The sequence below is a fragment of the Nilaparvata lugens genome, chromosome 11, assembly GCF_014356525.2.
Source record: "Nilaparvata lugens isolate BPH chromosome 11, ASM1435652v1, whole genome shotgun sequence".
NCBI lineage: Eukaryota > Metazoa > Arthropoda > Insecta > Hemiptera > Delphacidae > Nilaparvata > Nilaparvata lugens.
The window spans coordinates 42,572,704-42,587,515 of record NC_052514.1 but is presented as its reverse complement, the minus strand read 5'-3'; the positions used below and the strand labels follow the sequence as shown (position 1 = coordinate 42,587,515).

Here is a 14,812-nt window from a genome sequence, read left to right as displayed (position 1 = left end):
TAAATAAAAGAATAATTTTTTTATATCGATACCTATACTATACTATTTATATTCTGCTGCTCGATGTTCACTAGAGATTGATAATGATTGTGCAACAGCCAGAACGTTTTTGAAATAGTCTTTGAAATAGCCTTTTGAAAATAAAAATTTATCTTTATAATCGTGATTAATTTCGACACTACCTCTTCCACCTTTTCTGAAACTTCTATCTCAAGTTGATTGAATAAATCGATTACATTTTTTTTCAACTGTGGTTCTACAACAGTATCAGTGGTTTCTACAATATCAGATCGCTTTTTAATTCAATCACGTTAAGGTACTTACAGATACGCGCCGCGAATATGAGCAATCCACTTTTAATCATCTGCTGCCAAGCTTCTTATATCTGTATCTTACCGTTTCTGTAAAAATACAAATATAGTCAGCTGATTAAAAGAGAATTGCTCATGTTCGCGGCGTGTATATCTGTACGAACAATTGATCGAAAATTTCCAAGTCATTCTATCACAACTTCTACCTTTGTAAATAATGAACCATTTCCATTTTCAAGAATCTTCCTACAACTCCAACCAATCTGAATATTTTCTAACATTGTGTTCTGTGTAACAGGTAATGGGCGATCATAAGCAGCGGTCAATTGACCACAATCAAGCTGAAAACAAGCAAGCTTGTATGCTGATCAAATGCAGACCATTCCCAATCAGCAAAATCAACTTGAATCGAAATCAAAACAAGCTCGTTTTGTCAAACGTGAGGGCTTGATTCAAGATTTCATTCGCATGCGTTTTGCTCGAAATGAGTTGAATTCAAGAGTCCGTTTATACATCGTTCAAGCCAGTTTCGAGCTCGAAATGCAGGCTCTAATCAGGCTGGTGCTGCGAGCTAAAATCAAGATCGCGTTGCGAGCTCGATTCAGGCCCGAGATGCACGGTCGAATCAGGAATGAGATGCAGTCTTGACTCAGGCTTGAAACGCATGCTGGATGCAATCCCCCCATTCAAGGCCAATTCTAGATCAATTAGAGTCGGATTCAAGCTGGATGTTTAGAGTGAATCAATCCTGATTCAAGGCCAGTGCAATCCAATATCAATGCTTAATCATAATTCAAATTTCATCCAGAATTTGAAATAAATCTGTAATTCTTATTATTCATGATTCAATTATTCTTCCAAACTAATGCTCAATCTACTATTGCCTTAATACTCAATCTATACTCAGTGGACATCCATACATTCTATATAATTATAGATGAAATCTATATATAATATATAGATTATATAATATATATTATATAGATTTTATTAATATATAGATTATATAATATATATATATATATAGACTATAATATATATATAATTATATATAGATAGATTTCATCTATATATAGAATGTATGGATGTCCACTGAGTATAGAAATAGAGTATTAAGGCAATAGTAAGATTGGAGCATTAGTTTGGAAGAATATTGAATCATGAATAATAAGAATTACAGATTATTTCAAATTCTGGATGAAATTTGAATTATGATTAAGCATTGATATTGGATTGCACTGAATCAGATTATTATATATATTTTATATTTTTAATATTATTCAAATGGAATATTCTTTAAAATTCTCCTGTGAATGGCAAATTACTTATTCATTCTCTCTGTCAGGGCAGTCTATAAACTGTCTCTGTAGCTGTATTGAGTCGAGATCGACCTCTGCTAACCAATAACAGCTTGCAGACTGTCCTGAGAGGGAGCAGTGCATGAGTCACTCGCCATTCGATGAATTAATTAAATCAAATCTGCTCTAGTTCAACAGCCCTCTATGCTTGCAACACCTCAAATGGAGTACAGTTCATATACATCTGAGTAACACATCAATTATTACTTTGAATATCTATTAAAATATTAAATATAATATTAATATCTATATTAGTTTATTTTCTTTAAAGCTTAACTTCAGAGTATTTACTATATGAGCGAAAAATGTAAATAAGAAAGCAATATTTTCAATAAAATGCAATGATTTTTATTAAATATTACAAAAATTGAACTTTCAATTTATAACTAATTATATTTTTTACTTTGAACTGCTATCGTCCTCGATTTGAGCTTCATGAGGCGTAGTCTCTCTACTCTTGGTCCTGTAAAATATGAAATGTACAGTTTAGTGGGATAATTAATAGGTATTATGAGTAAAATATAAAATTTCTCGGTAATCAATTCTCAGAATGCTGATTATGTAGCTTAAAAACTTTTATAAGTTGGAGACTGATATACATACTGTAACTTTCAGGATAAGTTATTGGTCAAATACTCTACCTTTTGACATACATAAATGGATTTCAACCCCTCATAAGTGGTTGACTTAGACCTTCATAAGGACATCTCATTTACATTTATGACAGTTTGGCACACTGTCAAACGAGATAATAAAGGGGAACATTTCGGGAGCATCTTTTGAAATGAAATGTAAAAATCTGGTGTGGCGCACTCACACAACTTTCCTTGCCGTTATGGAAATTGATCACCTGACGCTAATGTTCCCGCGCATCTCAAGTCTACTATTCAGTGATTTGAGCCAGCTGGTGACAGGGTAATAACGCTGGAGACACACATGAGTCTGCTATCTCTTCATAGTGAATGATTTAATAGAATCAACAATAATTTGCAATTGAATAATCACATTTTCTCGAATTCAAGCTTATTCTATCAATAACTGATCCTGAAGTTACAGAATATATCTACAACAGTCTCCAAATTATTGAAGGGTTCCCACATACATAATATGATACTCTGTATATGTGCATATGTATCGTTGAATTTCAAAGGTTGTGAAAAACTGTGTTTGAAGGAGGTTCCGTCTTTGGGTAGCAGTGATTGGACATTGGTTGCAAAAAGGCAAACATGTAGAAGAAATTTGAAAAGAGTATTGGAGCAAGCGGTGAAGTGTACGAAACGATGAGTTCTTCTTTGATTCAAGTAACTGATTTGCAATTTCTCCACATGTATTGGGACTACTAATTTATGATTATTCCATACTTTCATAAAAGAAAGCCTTTTTGACATGATTGTTTTATTCACAAATAAGTTTATTGAATGAACTATTTTCATTTCACATCATATTGGACACTTAAATTTTCTATCTGTAAGTCAAATATTTTCTTGGATTTTTATTTTTATACTTTGAAAACATGATCAATAATAATAATAATTTACTAATGATGAATTTTATGATGAATATGTATGTCATTGGCCTTTGATGATACTGCTATTTCCTTATAATTGGAAAAAACTCAAGAATAGTATAATAGTAGGTTGCCTTGATCACATAAGACGCGTGGAGACCGCAGCCTGCTATGGTGTGACGTCATGCTGCGACCTCTCGCCCTGGCTTAACATGCATTCAAATGTAAAAATGCCAACTTTGAGCCTCATAGCAATCAACCATCAACTTTACATAGAAGTGATTGACATCAAAATGTTCAGCATTTTATCCCCTTTGAAACAATATCAAACTAATTTTCAGTAAAAATCCTATAAATGTTACCGGCGAGTCTAAAACAAATCGTTTGAACACAAATTTGATTTGATAATACCATTTCAAATACGTTTTGTACTTTCTATTAGTTTTTTCTGCATCGTTTTAGTTCTTTCTCTTAAACAGATTCTATTCTCATTTAGAAAATTTATCCTTATGAAGTCTGTGGAAAGAACTAACAGCTTCTTTAGGAATTTCAGGATATTAACGTTATTTTATCAACAACTCCTGAAACATAGCAATGCGAACCCATCAACGGTTGCCTAGCTTTATCACAAAAATAAACAGTCTAGATAAGCCCTAAGAATATAGAACATCATTTAAACATTATAAAGATTTTATTTATCCCAATTATGATAAAAAAAATAGATAATCATGACTTTTAATGACTTTAATGCTGTTATTTTATCAAAAAATAAAGCGCATTACACTACTGTACTGTAAAGTAGTTGAATAATTTCATGAATAATTAATGTTATATTATTTGTGAATAATATATGGTATTTCCTTTGTAAATTTGTGTCCCATGAAAATAATCAATAAAATATACTAATAATCGTCAATAATAACAATAATACTGCACTGAGCAGAAACAAAAACACAATACAAGAGCAACGTGTTGGCACTACGCTTTCCAGTAGACAACTGAAATAATTATTAGTAACCAGACAGTTCAACGTTCTAAAAATAAATTGTAACCATGGTGAACAGTTCCATGATTTCGCTAAATTGGTTCTAGGTATATGTCAATTAATAAAGTCTTAAACAAATATCATTAATACAAATGCTTGCAACTAGCATTCCGGGCGACGATACAACTATCAATTTTCACAAACAATTGTCAAATAATAAACAATCATTTTTAAATATTATTGGACGACCAGCATAAAATTAAATAAGTTCGCTTCATTTTGTCATATTATTGTTTAAAATAAGTCCAAAACAAATAAGTTACCAGCCTTTTCACAAATATGAATAGGTTTTACCGATTGAATAGTGATAGATTCAAGGACTTTCTACACTTTTCGAAATGAATTAATGTTTTCAAAATACACATTGATGTGGAGCTTGTTTCTTTCTGAATTGAATAGCATATTCATATTTTTTATCAATACAGCGGTTTTTATGTGAGGAAGTGATATTTGACGCGGTGTTTTGTATGTAATTCTTATGGGAAGCCGGCGTTTGCCACGTAGGCTCATGCCATCTCATCCGCGTATGTAAACGCGATTGAGGCAACCTGCTATACACTATCCTTGGTTTACACTCACCATTCTATATAAAGACCGAGTGGCACATATATGTGTCACGAGTGAAAAACCCCTGAAATTTTAGAAACTTGAGGAATTTAACGATCTTCCAGAGTAATTCAAATTACTGTTAAGGAAATATTCATTTCAACAGGTGATATGATTTGGAATGTGTGGAGTATTCTGTATTAATTGAACTGGTATATATGAAGTAAACCTAATTTTTTATTGGGAGGAGTTGATTAGTCATGTCGCACATATATGTGCCACCCAGGAGCGAATGTGCTATTCCTTTATAGTCGAATATATGACATTTTTGGTTATATAAATATGGATGTTACTTATTTTTATTGTATGTTAATTTTTATATGTTAGCAAGGTTAGCGTTTTAGGCAATATTTACACTGCACTGTAGTAGATAGCCGTATTTGTTTTTCAAACCATACCTGTAGGTATGTGAATAAAAACAGAAATTCAAGTACCCATTTTAAAATTGGCATATTTCTTTTTAGAAATAAAAATATTAGAATAATATTATTTTTATTTTTCTTTGATTTCTATTCTCAAGTATTATTCAAAAGTAGCCCTAAAGAAAAAAGACTATAGGTATGTTTTATCCCAGTAATGCGTTCACACTAACTCACTTAAAGTTGCAACCATATTAGTCCAGTCAATATAGACATGAAAAAGAGGGCCTGCTAGTAATTTATATTTTATTTCTGATTTTTATACCTATATTTTTTAAACATCAATGAAAATTAAACTTGAACTTTCAGCAGTAAAATTATAAAAACATTTTGGGACATATTATTCATTATCAAAATTTGAGAATAAAATAGTTTTGGGCAAAGCCTGCTATTCTTTCCAAATTATATTTTTATGATTTGTGATTGTATCCACAAAAGGATAAATAAATTCAGAACCAACCAATATTTGCATGATAAATAATTGTCTTGTTCTATATAGATACAGAGTGGCCCAAAAACCTTGTATTTTCAATAAAATGGATATTTTCAGAAAATATTTTTTTAATAGTTCAACAATACTATGAAGAATCTATCCTCTAAATCTCAAGGATTTATCTTTTATCGAATTTTAAATGTTCTGTCCCAAAAATTCAAACTTTAGGCTCTCATATCTCAAAAAGTAATGATCGGAAAAAATGTTTTCCTGAGAATACCTTTTCATTTTGATAGGTTGATGATATACAAACCGAAAAACTTTGAAAAATATCACCAGTATAAATTTTATTTTTAGCCTTTGCACAACCTTAAACCGACTCCAGCCGCGGTTCACACTTCTGCCAGTTCACTCATTCGTCAAACTTCTTATAACATATCCAACATTATTGAGATTTATTGTGACTTAAGTCTCCAATATGGTTCTTTGGAAATTACTATACTAATTTGCAGCTTGTTTTACAATAATTTTTGCTTCATATGAATTAAAATCTGAGCCTATTCAATTATAAAGTTATCATTTTAAAATTTTAAAACTGCTTTAGTGATTAGGAAATAGTATAGTGCAACTTACTGAAAATGGTTTCCATCAGATGTAGAAAGGAGTTTTAAATCTAAAACTGTAGTTGGCAGCATATTCGTCTGTCATGGTGGATTTTGGTATATGCGTCTGCAGTTCTATTCCCACCTTTGCCTGAAATCAAATGATACATTAAATGTATGAAAGCGATTTTCTAATTGAGAGGAATTTTATAAGTGATAGTAAATGATATAACAATAAACCAATACAAGAGAGTTTTCAAGGACCTTACATAGTACGGTACTGAACTAATTATCAAATTGTAGCCTATCAATAAGAAGGATTGCTTCTATTTACAATTTATTTAAAGTATTTATCAAGGGGGTTATTTTATACTGGTCATATTGGAATAAATATGGTTTCATCTAATCAAAATATAAAAAAAAAATTTAGTTCATGTCCCTAACAAAAATGTAACTATAGTCCCTAATAAATATACCGTAACTAATAATTAGTAGGTGGTGTTATGAATAGTTCTATTATTGTAACATTTTACAATAGCTTCTTTTATATCATAACCATCCATGATATTGAATCAATCTATTATAATATTACTGAATCATATAATCACTAGCTTAAAATGTATTGAATCATGAAATTAAAACCACTAACTTGATAGTTTTTTACAAGTTTGAAGTTAACCAACAATGGTAACAGTTTAATCAACTATTAGACCCGGTTGCACAAAAGCCAGTTAAATTTTAACCGTGATTAACTTCACGAGAACCAATCAGAGAATGCGTTTTTGATAAAACGGCTTCTCTGATTGGCTCTCGCGGAATTAATCACAGTTAAAATTTAACCGGCTTTTGTGCAACCGGGCCTCAGTGTTTGAAAATGATAAACTTTCAACTTATACACACTAAAAATTGCAATTACTGTTATATTAGGGTTATTAATAGGGCTTGACATAAAATCTTAAAACTGCTCCAGTAATTCTTGAATATAGGCTATTGTAGGTAGCCTAAGTTTGTTTGTTAAGGTTACAAGTAAGTTTGTTTATGTATGTTGAAAAATTTGATTATTGGAGGAGACAGAGTGCAACTTACTGAAAATGGCTTTCATCAAATGTAGAGAGGAGAAGAACTTTTTTCAAATCTAATCCTTGGCATCATATTCATCTGTCATGGTGGATTTTAGTATAATATGTATCTGCAGTTCTATTCCCACCTTCGTCTGAAATCAAATGGAACATGTATGAAAGCAATTATCTAATTGAAAGAAATTTTGGCTAAAGTGCACGTCCAGTGCCAACATACCTGTCATCAAATTTTTGGTTGGGATCGATTTAGTAGGCCTATGATATTTTGAGCACAAAATCAAAAAATTAAACGGCGGTCACTATTTTCAAAAAAACTAAGTTCAAAGTAGCACAACTTTACATGCATTTAACCTATGCTATAAGTAGCAACCATAAGTAGCTAAGGTTAGGAAAAGCTTTAGGTTAATAAAGCTTAGGTTAGGAAAAGCTTTGGGTTAGGAAAACTCAGATTGGGAATATCATAATTTGATGATTTCAATAATAAAATGGCTGCTACTCATAGGTTAATGCATGTAAAATTGTGCTACTTTGAACTTAGTTTATTTCAAAAACCATAGTGACCGTCGTTTAAATTTGTGCTCAAAATAGCATACTTAATAATCGATCCCAACCAAAAATTTGATGACAGGTATGTTGGCACTGGACGTGCATTTACACCGAAATTTTGAAGTAATAATTTAATATGGTTTTAATAAATTGATAGTATTAAAACAATAAACCAATACAAGGGAGTATTTAAGGACCTTACATAGTACTGAACTAATTATTAAATTGTAGCCTATCAATAAGAATGATTGCTGCTATTTACAGTTTATTTAGAGTATTTCTCAAGAGGTTGATTTGATACTAGTCATATTGAAATAAATAATGTTTTATCTAATCAAAATACTGTATTCAAAAAGTTACTTAGGTCAAATGTAACCATAGTCCCTAATATGCCTATAAATAACTAATATTATTAGAGGGTAGGCTAAGCCTATTCTGGTATTAGCTTTATTATTGTAACATTTTACAATAGCTTCTTATATCTTAAACATTCATAATAATTAAATCAATCTATTATGATACTACTGAATCATATAATCACTAGTTTAAAAATTATTACCTAAATCATAAAATCAAAACCACACTTGATAGTTGTTTTACAAGTTTAAGGTACGGTACCAACAATGTTAACAGTTGGTTAAATCAACTGTTTGGGTTTAAAAATGGAAAAAATTAACTTATACACACTAAACATTGCAATTAATGTTGTATCAGGGTTATTAATAGGGCCTAACATAATTATTTACATAGTGCTTTTAAAACAACATGTGCTTTACAAATTTATCTGGGGAATAACGCTTTGCCAAAACTAGGCTAAACAGCTTTGTTTAGTAGGTAACTTCTGTATGCTATTAATTATCAATAAATATCCTAGACATAAATGAATGATCTTACCTTAATTTAAGACCTTCAGCAATCAAAAATTATCATTAACTTGATGATGCGATAAAATAAAGGATAAACAAACAATGAACGAACTTCACCTTCAACTACTGAAAACTGAACACAACTGAAAACTGAAGGAGACAGGACGCGAGGACATCTTTAATGGCTGTCGCTCAAGCGCAGTAGTGCACAAGCATGAATTACCCCGGGAGTTTCAAAGTTATTGATATAGACAATCTTATTGTTAACATTAAAACAGTCTATATTTCTGGGACGGATTAATGATTTCTTTATGGGGGAACTATATTGTGCTTCCACTGAAATAATGTTGGAATCAATAAAATAGTACCTAGTTTATTATTATTTGAATTTAAAACTTGAAAATTATTTCATAGGCTTGGTTGTGACATGATTTTTAGCACAAACTGGAATCTAATTTGAAAAAATGATATAACTTTTTCAATTTTGGATGGAACATTTGAAATTCTAGGACAATGTTTATAACATGAACAGAATCGTTAATTAATTTTTTCAAAATTCTCCATCATCAATTACCAATTATTAAAATTTTAAACGTTAGTAGCCCGTCAACGGCCCGTCTGACGGGATTTTTGCATTGAGAAGAAGTGCTGGAAATCTACTTCTGTAGCCGAATAAGTGATAAAAGACTGCTTTTTTGAACATTTTTAGGAAACTTAGAAATCGATCAAATTTTTTCCAAGTCCTATCTGGATTAAAATTAGCGCAAAAGGTCTATTATATCATCAACAGTACGTTGTAGACGATTTTCGCAAGAGACAAAAAGTGTTTGAAATTCAATCCTGCATCCGAACTATTGATTAGAAATACAATTTTTCGACTTTTTTGGGAAACTTGAACATCTGGCAAATTTATTCCCTAAGTCCCTGTGGATTTAGCGCAAAAGGTCAATTATATCGTTAACAGTGCATTTTAGACGATTTTCGCAAAAGACAAAAAGTATTTGAATTGCAATTCTGCACCCGAATTGATTACAAAAAGCTTAAAGTGAGACTTTTTGGAAAACTCAAAAAAATTTCAGTCTTAATTTGTGTAAAACATTTTCTTTATCTCGATAACGGTGAGTTGGAGACGATTTTTGAAGAAGATAGAAAGGGATTGGAATTCAATTCCACTTAGGAATTAGGCCTATTGGTCAGAAAGCCTAAATTGAGACATTTTTAGGGATTAAGTTACACAGGTGAGGGGGGAGGAGACACCTTCTGTAAAAAATGTTTGATTTTCACTTATAACATTTTCACTTAGTGTGTTGACTGGGTAGGTACTGTAGAAATTCCATACTGTACCAACCTTTCTAACGTTTATTTTAGTAAACATTTCTAAGTTTATCAAACGTTGTTTTCATAACGTTTATCAGCAATATACATTCTAGACGTTTATTAAACGTTTATAGAGTGAACGTTCATTTTAGTAAAATTCCCTAACGTTTATTAAACGTTGTTTTCATAACGTTTATCGGATTTATACATTTCAAACATTTATCATTTATTAAACGTTTTTTAAACTTTTTGTGCTGTGTGGGATGAACACTACAGGTTGATCTCCTCTCCCCTGTATTAGAGGAGATTTTGGAAGTGACAATGAGAAATAGACAATGTAAAGAAGACAATGTAAAATAGGCTACTCGAGGATTGTTCGACACTCACAATAGAAACAAAATTCAAGGGAATACGTAGCAAGCTATATTCAAGATCGATTCAAATCGGCTTTAACCAATACCTACTATTACTTCAGGCCCCACAACTGATCTCTAATAAACTATGACGTCATCACATGTAGATCATCGATGATCTACTGGCGGTAAGCAAGCGAAATAAGGGCGCTGATGCTTGTTATCACATCTGATATGGTAATCAACAAAATTGGAATTACAAATTCAATTTTCACGGTGTTCCATTTCAATGAATATGGTTTGTTTATCATTCTTCTAATATTTGTTTGTGAAAAGTAATAATGAATTTGGGGTTTTAAATCATTGGGATACTGCTGTGTACCTAATTGTTGCGGGAATTATAACAAGATTCCAAAAGTTTCCATACGGTTTTAAAGTTTAAAACGGTTTTTTTACTTTTTTGAAAGATGATACTTTGAAATGAAAATGGATACGAGCGATAAGAAGAAAGAGCTTCAATTCTACAAAACAACGGTTTACATGAAGTGTAGAAGAACAGTGTAATAAAGTGTGAGTGGAAAATTAATTAAAGTGTGAAAGAACAGTGTAAATAAAATGTGAAATAACAGTGTAATTAGAGTGTGGAAGAACAGTGTGAATAAAGTGTGTGGAAGAGCTTTTGAATTAATAAATTAAAAAGTAAATGCAACGTGTTGGAACTGCCCATAAAATCATAATATTAAGGTTTTACCTAACTGAAAAACTCCCTGATGGTTTTTTTGTACTACAGATCAATTGTGATCAAGTTTGTGGGAGCCTCTTTCCTAAAAAAGAGTTAGGAAATTGGTTTATCTTTGATTTACCTCTCCTTTGACTCTGATACAGGCTATTATTAAGTATTTTTGGTTGAGATGAATTATCAATAGCTCTATCACTGAATTGAGTAGGACTATGTCTATCAATCTGAAAATATGGATAAATTATTGAATTTGTGGAATAAAGTGTTTTTATTTCAATAAAATTACAAGTGTATTTAATTTAAAATTTAGATAGTATTCCATCCAATAAATCGATACAGTAACAAAAGTTACATTGATAAGCTAGTAGAAACTACTACGATCTAGGAAGAATCAATCTATGTTATGACGTCATTAATTAGTTGTGGGGCCTGAAGTAATAGTAGGTATTGCTTTAACTGACAAGGGTTATTCAAGGCAGAGTCAAGACTTGTTTGACTCATGCAATAAAAGCTAAATTCGAAAATACCTTTCGAGCCATATTCAAGATCAATTCTAATCAAGACTGTTAGCTTTGACTAACAAGGGGAATTCAAGGCAAAGTCAAGACTTGTTTGACCCATGCAATAAAAGCTAAATTCGAACGAATACATAGCATGCCATATTAAATTTCGATTCCAACCAAGTTTGTTAGCCTTGAAAAACAAGGGTATGCTGCTTTCGATTCTAGTATGGAAATTCAAGGGGACTTAGAGTTGAATGTCAAGCAAGATTGTTTCCAGCTGGATTCAACTTCAGCCTTGATTGGCAAGTGAAGGCTGCTTCTAATTCAAGCCTTGAATCAAGCCTTACTGCTGACTGGGTTAGATAAGAATTGAATTGATTGGGTAGGTTAGGTAGGCCTTAGCTACCTGCTCTGATATTCTACTCTTGAATAGAACAATAAGAGAAATAGGCCTGAATCCGCTTTGTGCCAAAGTACCTACAACATACGTTATTATGAGGAGAATTAGGAAGAGAGAGAGCGGGACAAACAGTGTGAGAGTGTGCGTGAGAGACGAAAAGAGAGAGAGAGTGTGTAAGACAGTGAGGAAGATAGGGAATGAGAGTGGTAGAGCAGAAAATGATGTAAAGGGGGACGAGGGAGAAAGAGTGCGAGAGAGATAGATTGATTGATTGAGTACTTTATTTATGTAGATTACAATATATACTGGCTTATGCACTTATATAGATTTATAAAATAGCTTACAATACAGCAAAATTATAGATGTATTTACATAATATAGACTAAGAAAATAATTATTGAACTGTATATGATATGAAAAAGCAATTCAATAGATAATAATTATATTGTTATGCATCTACATAAATTGGCGGAGCTTTGGACACATCAATGTCCATTCTTCGGAAAGAATATCAAAAATATCCTCCCCACTAACTCTCTACCAAATTAGAGAGAGAGAGAGTGAGAGAGATAGAGAGAGAGAGAGTGATGAGTGTTTGATTGGATTAAATTAGATTTCTTTATTTATGTATGTTACTATATTTACTGGCTTATACACTAATTTACATTAAATGAGGGTAATGCTAATTATTCAACGAATTATACAAAGTATAAAAAATTTATCAATGAGAATAATGATTGAATGCAATTAGAAAATTAGAATAGCAATAATATAAAATTGTAATGTAACTTCATAAATCGACGGTGTTTCAACAAATGATTGTCGATTATCTTATGAAGGATATAAAATAATATCCTCCCCATCAACACACGACCGGGTGTGTTGTTGGAGAGATTGATTGAGTACTTTATTTATGTAGATTACAATATATACTGGCTTATACACTTATATACAATAGCTTACAATAAAGCAAAATTAAAGATGAATTTATATAATATAGACTAGGAAAATAATTATTGAACTGTATATGATATGAAAAAGCAATTTGTTAGATAATAATTATATAAAATTATATTGTTATGCATCTACATAGAGAGAGAGAGAGAGAGAGAGAGAGAGAGAGATTGATTGATTGAGTACTTTTTTATGTAGATTACAATATACTGGCTTATACACTTATATACAATAGCTTACAATAAAGCAAAATTAAAGATGAATTTACATAATATAGACTAAGAAAATAATTATTGAACTGTATATGATATATAAAAGCAATTTGTATTATATTACTATATATAATTATATTGTTATGCATCTACATAGAGAGAGAGAGAGAGATTGATTGATTGAGTACTTCATTTATGTAGATTCCAATATATACTTATACACTTATATACAATAGCTTACAATACAGCAAAGTTATAGATGAATTCACAATATACAAACTGAGAAAATAATTATTGAACTGTATATGATATGAGAAAAAGCTATTTGAAATAACTATAGATAATAATTTATTGTCATGCATCTACATAAATGGGCGGAGCTTTGGAAACATCAATGTCATTCTTCGGAAAGAATATCTAATAAATATCTTTCCCAGTAATTATTCATCAAAAATAGGTTCAGAAAGGATTGCATGCTAAGACGGTTAATCTAAAGCTATGGGAGGAAATTGACGCAAACATTAAAACAACTGGAGTCTAGAGAGGAAAAAATTAAGAATAAGAGAAAGCAGGAGTGGAAGAGAAGAAACATGGATGTTGTCAAAATTACGAGGAGAAGAAAAACATTCATAAGAACAAAAAGATAAAGTAGAGTGGGAGAAAAGAAGAGAGGATGGTAGCAAAGTTTTGGCAAGAAGGAAAACATTCATAAGAAAGAGAAGAGGAATGTAGAAGATCACAGTAGAGAAGGATGAGGAGGAAAAAGGTATTGGAAGAGAAGAAGAGGGAGGATAAACAGAAAAATAATGACAGAAAAGTAGAGTTGCATATTTTTGAAAATGGGACTTACGCTTTACAGAATTTGGGGTCGCTGAATCCAAATCCGAAATCAGAAATCTTCTACCTATATTTTTAAGGAAGTTAGACTTTGAGAAAAAGTGATGAGTCATACTTTGAGCAAACGTCGGCGCGTAGTTGTTAGATATTGCCTCTGCTTGCCTCGAGGGGAAAAGACGTGACAAAACGAGGTTCCTAGATAGGAGTCACCATGTGAAAGACACGATTTGACTCAATGTACTTCGACAAAAAAACGTGAACACTGTTCAGTGTTCAAGTTGCACGTCTCCTATCGTGTGAAAGTAGCCTATCTCTGTATTCCGCCTGCTAATAGGCCTTGGAGACAACAGAGAAGTTGCCTACTCTTGATTATATTTTACGTTTCTGGCGGTCTATTCAATACAATGCAATAATAATAATAATAATAATGGACGACTACTGAAATGCGAATAAGCTGCACGAATGAGATGAGGAGGTGGATGGAGATATGGATTGTTGTGAGGAGGAGAAAGAGAAAGATGGAGAAGGTTGTGAATTATTAGGGTAAGGGGTGGATGAGAAGGATGATGAGTAGAAGGATGAGGGGAGAAGAAGAAAAAGAATGTGAGGAAGAAGGAGGAGATGGTGGAGAAGAGGAAGGAGTAGAAGTGGTAGGAGGGGGAAAGAAGAAGAAGGAGGAGATGGTGAAGGAATGGATGAAGAAGGAGAGGGGGGAAGTGGATGGG

General features: G+C 31.8%; 1 long non-coding RNA gene across 3 annotated transcripts; it reads right to left on the bottom strand.

The window, feature by feature from the left end:
• Positions 1-1,994: 1,994 nt before the first annotated feature.
• Positions 1,995-8,849, bottom strand: LOC120353708. 3 transcript variants are annotated; one of them, XR_005572529.1, is made up of 4 exons: positions 8,801-8,849; positions 7,368-7,494; positions 6,313-6,432; positions 1,995-2,132 (listed from the first exon to the last, which is right to left on the bottom strand). It is a non-coding gene; the product is annotated as an uncharacterized LOC120353708 (long non-coding RNA). The 3 variants fall into 3 exon arrangements; XR_005572530.1 differs by lacking the exon at positions 8,801-8,849 and adding an exon at positions 8,466-8,484; XR_005572528.1 differs by lacking the exon at positions 8,801-8,849 and having other exon boundaries at positions 7,368-7,620.
• Positions 8,850-14,812: the final 5,963 nt, after the last annotated feature.